The sequence below is a fragment of the Aplysia californica genome, unplaced genomic scaffold (genome assembly GCF_000002075.1).
Source record: "Aplysia californica isolate F4 #8 unplaced genomic scaffold, AplCal3.0 scaffold00002, whole genome shotgun sequence".
Lineage (NCBI taxonomy): Eukaryota > Metazoa > Mollusca > Gastropoda > Aplysiida > Aplysiidae > Aplysia > Aplysia californica.
The window spans coordinates 3177731-3182035 of NW_004797272.1; the positions used below are offsets into that span (position 1 = coordinate 3177731).

The window sequence follows — 4305 nt, forward strand, 5'->3', positions numbered from 1 at the left end:
CATTGTTGAGCGGTTTGATCTGAAACCGTATTGGCTCTCTGGTAGGACTCTTTCTGCTAGTTTCTGAAGTCGCTCCAGGATGATCCTAGCGAAAGCTTTTCCAGTGATGCTTAGCAGTGAGATACCTCTGTAGTTGTTGCAGTCTCCTTTGTCCCCTTTGTTTTTGTAGAGTGTGATAATTTTGGCATCTCTCATCTCATGTGGAATTTCTGCTTTCTGCCAACAAGTCGTTAGTAGCTTGTAGAGATATGGGAGGAGGGTCTCTTTGTTCTCTTTCAGTACTTCAGCAGGTATGTTGTCATTTTCTGCTGCTTTTCTGCAAGCGAGTTCATGGATTGCAGAGGAGAGTTCTTCTTCTGTTGGTGTTGTATCAAATTCTGACATTTCGGAGAGCTGAGGAATGGCCTCATGCAGCTGTTTATCAACATGTCGTTTCTTTGAGTATAAGTCTGAATAATGTTCCACCCATCTTTCCATTTGTTCCTTCTTGTCTGTCAGCTGTTCACCTGTCGCAGACTTTAGAGGTGCCACTTTGTTTGCTGTTGGTCCAATAGCAACTATGATGTTTTCGTACATTTTCCTGATATTACCTGAAAAGCTTGCCTGTTGGATTTCTAAGCATAACTTGTCTCAGTACTGATTGGCACACTTTCTGGTTTCTCTTTGAAGGTTGGATTTAGCGGCACGTAGCTGTTGCTTTGTGTTCTCTGTTGGATTTTTGTTGTGTTCTATCAGGATCTTACGCTTTTTCTCGAGTAGAGGTGCAAGTGTTGATGCACTGGCTTCAACCCAGTCCTCCTTGCAAGGTCTTTCTATTCCAAAAGTAATCGACGCAGAATTATAAATTGTTGATTTCATGCTATTCCACATGATGTCTGGGGATGAGCTATCTAGACGTTGGAGCTCTTCTTTAACATGTTCTTGAAATTTTGCCTTTAACGCTGGGTCTTTGGTATTTTTTATGTTGATCTTACGTTTCTTTTGTTTTTCAGCTCTTGGTGTTTTCTTTGTGACTATCTGTGCCTTAGCTATAACTAAAAGGTGGTCTGTGTTGCAGTCTGCACTGTTAAAGGATCTTGTTTGCTTTACCATGTTGGCATCTTTCTTTCTGACGATGATGAAGTCGATTTGGTGCCAATGGCCTGATCTTGGATGGCACCAAGAAACCTTGTGTCTGTCCTTGCCACTGTAGAAGGTGTTAGTGATGCAAAGGTTGTTATTTGTGCAGAATTCTAAGAGTCTCTAACCATTCTCGTTGATTTTTCCCAACCCAAAAGGTCCAAGGCAAGTGGGCCATACTTTGTTTTCAGTACCCACTCTTGCATTGAAGTCGCCCATGAGAAACAGGTGGTCTGCTTTTGGGACGTTGTTGATTGCATCCTGAAGTTCCTCGTAAGGCTGGTCTTTTTTTCTCATTTTCTGTTGTTAGGGTTGGGGCGTAGGCGCTGATGAAGTGAGCCTTTCCAGTTTTGGTTTCCATTTCCATGACAGTGATACGTTCGGATATACCTTGGGGGTGCTGATCCTGTTCAGCATTCTGTTGTGTACTGCAAAGCCCACACCATGGATTCTCCTCTCATCTTCCCCAAGACCCTTCCAGAAGAATGTGTAGTTTCTTTCCCTAATGGTACCAGAGTTAGCAAGTCTTGTCTCTTGCAGGGCAGTGATGTCTACATTGAGTCGTGTGAGCTCCCTGTCTATGATTGCTGTCTTTCTGATGTCTTCTGTTTTCTCCAGGTTTGTAGTGTCCAATCCGGTTGTCATTGTTCTAACATTCCAGGTCCCCAGTTTCCATGGGTTAGTTTTACTCTTTGTTTGCCTGGTGCTTGATTTAACGTCTGCCTTTCGGTTTTTGTCCTATCTCCATACACCCATAGAAGCAAACAGACGTGGCGGATCAGCACCTTACTGACTGGGGGCTGCCCAGTTTGAGATGGGCGGTAGCTGATCAGTGCGACTGAATAGTCACTCCCATCGTCAAAGGTGGCCCGTGGCGACATCCTATTTCGCCAAATAAGGATGTCTTATAACCCGTAAACTGCCACCTCCCGTGTTTTTTCCCTTGCTCGTCACAACAAAGATGAAGTGTCCTCTCCATAATCATATAAATGCTGTTGTAGCAGTGGTTGAGCTGTGGGTCTGATCCGCTGTATTTGCTCTCTTGCAGCGTCCTCCCAGAAATCTTGAAACCTTGACTAAGCTAAATGCCTGGGCCTGACTATATGGAGAACGTGCCTTGCCCAATTTGCACGAGCCCCCTCTCGACTTAACTGATTTAGTCCAAAGGAGAGACAAGGTCAATACATTTGGAACCAGTAAAGTTGCAGGAGCTGCCAGAAGATAGTTCGGATCGTTCCTCCCTGTCAACTGCCTTAGGGGCCCTCCCTCCGGATTTGTTTAGGGTTTACTCCCTTAGCCTTTCATACTCCCGTATGCACCTACAAGGAAGTAGGAACAGCTGCAGGTAGTACCATCTACTGTTATTATGGTAGCAGCACTAGGCTGACCTGACATGTACGTATAACATAATGTTATGTATATATGTCAAAGTATTTTTTTTTATTTATAGGAGAAAATTGGTCACGCACTGAGCCTAACAGTACGTGCATAAATAAAATGTAGAACGCAATTAAAAACTCGCTAACGATCACAATAAAACTTTAAACTTGAATGGCTACAGGCAGAATAAAACAAAGCAAGTCCTTTTTTACAGCTTTTTCTTTCTCTGTTGTCGTTAAGTATCATGGGTAATGTCCTTGGAAACCCCAAATTTACAATTAAAAAGCGGGGGATTTTTTGGTCCAGTAAAATCCAGACAGGAATGGGTTTTATTAATGGACCTAACACAAAACAACAACAACAAAATGATCAAAATTGCCCGACTGGCTAAAAAATGTCGATTTCTTCCATTTCAATACTTTGGCAAGCGCCTGATCCATCGCATCGTAACACAAACACACACACACACACACACACACACACACACACACACACACACACACACACATATTTATATATATATATATATATATATATATATATACATATTTATATATATATATAAATGTGTGCATATATAATATATATATATATAAACGGCCACTTCAATCAAATTACAGATGGCATGTTTTATCTACAAGCTGTTCCTCATTAAAAGTTCATTTTCTTTTCTTTAATGGGGTTTTTTAATCGCCCTCATCGACACATTTAAGGTCATTTAGGAGGCGGGCTTCCGATCTTCCTTGTCAGAACCAGCCCAGGCTGAGAGAGATACAGCATCCCAGCAGAAAGACATAGATACTCGATGATTTTCTTCTGTTTGACAGCAAAAAGCCTCATCGCTACATAACAGATGCTGTTGCCCGTCTTCTGCATCTCTAAATCTTATTACAAAAAAAAAGTCTCAACAAATAAAAAGATTGCCTCTCCTCCCACCTCACTTTCCTCCTTAAGGGGGGGGGGGGGCTACACCTGAAGGGTATCTCGCTTATTACTGGTCCAAATTGTACCAAATTTCGCACATATAACAAGCATGGTAAGGAGTCTTAAAAGCCACACTCAAATTTGGGGAAAAACTTTTGTTTCCATGGATACGGCGGCCATATTGGATTTTGTTGTCATGTCTTACGTAATGAATACCGCACTTATTGCTCATGGAAATTGATTGTTTTTTTGTTGTTGTTTTTTTTACAAGCATATTAACAAACATTAGATCTAAAAATTTGTCTGTTGTTTTTTTTTTCTAAAGGAATTAGAAATTTGTTAATGAATTTTTTACTGAGGTAGCATTCACATTTGCAAAACATCCGTGAAAATCCACATTCCAGACACCACAAAAAAATACTTTCTATATATCAAAAAGTCAACCAACACATTTTTAGTATTACATCCTTCATTCTGTGAAAATGTCATGAAGATTGGAGGAAAAATGGTGCAGTTATTAAAAAAAGTATAGAAAAAAGTAGCATTTTGAGAAAACGGCCGATACAGAAAAATAAAATATTGACTTTATGAGGAAATGGTCCGGTATAGGAACAAAAGTGGTTTTGGGAGGTTCTTATGCGATGAAATAATTGTAAGAGAGGCTGAGGAAGTTTAAAAAATGCCTACACCTCCAATTCCATACTTTTGAGCCGAATTGGGTCTTTGGGGGTGTAGCCCCCTCCCCCCCTTAAAAAAACGGACGAACCTCCCCATCCCCACAAAAAAAAGCAAAAATAAATTTACAACAAAAGCAACAGCAACAGCATCATCATCATCAACAACAACAACAGTGACAGCGGCAGCAGCAGCAACAAGAACAAC

At 41.0% G+C, this 4305-nt stretch overlaps 1 protein-coding gene across 1 annotated transcript in view; it reads right to left on the reverse strand.

Moving 5' to 3' along the window:
- LOC101859525 (spermine oxidase) overlaps positions 1-4305 on the reverse strand; it is a gene marked incomplete in the record, with an annotated part of 28147 nt that overhangs the window by 23261 nt on the left and 581 nt on the right.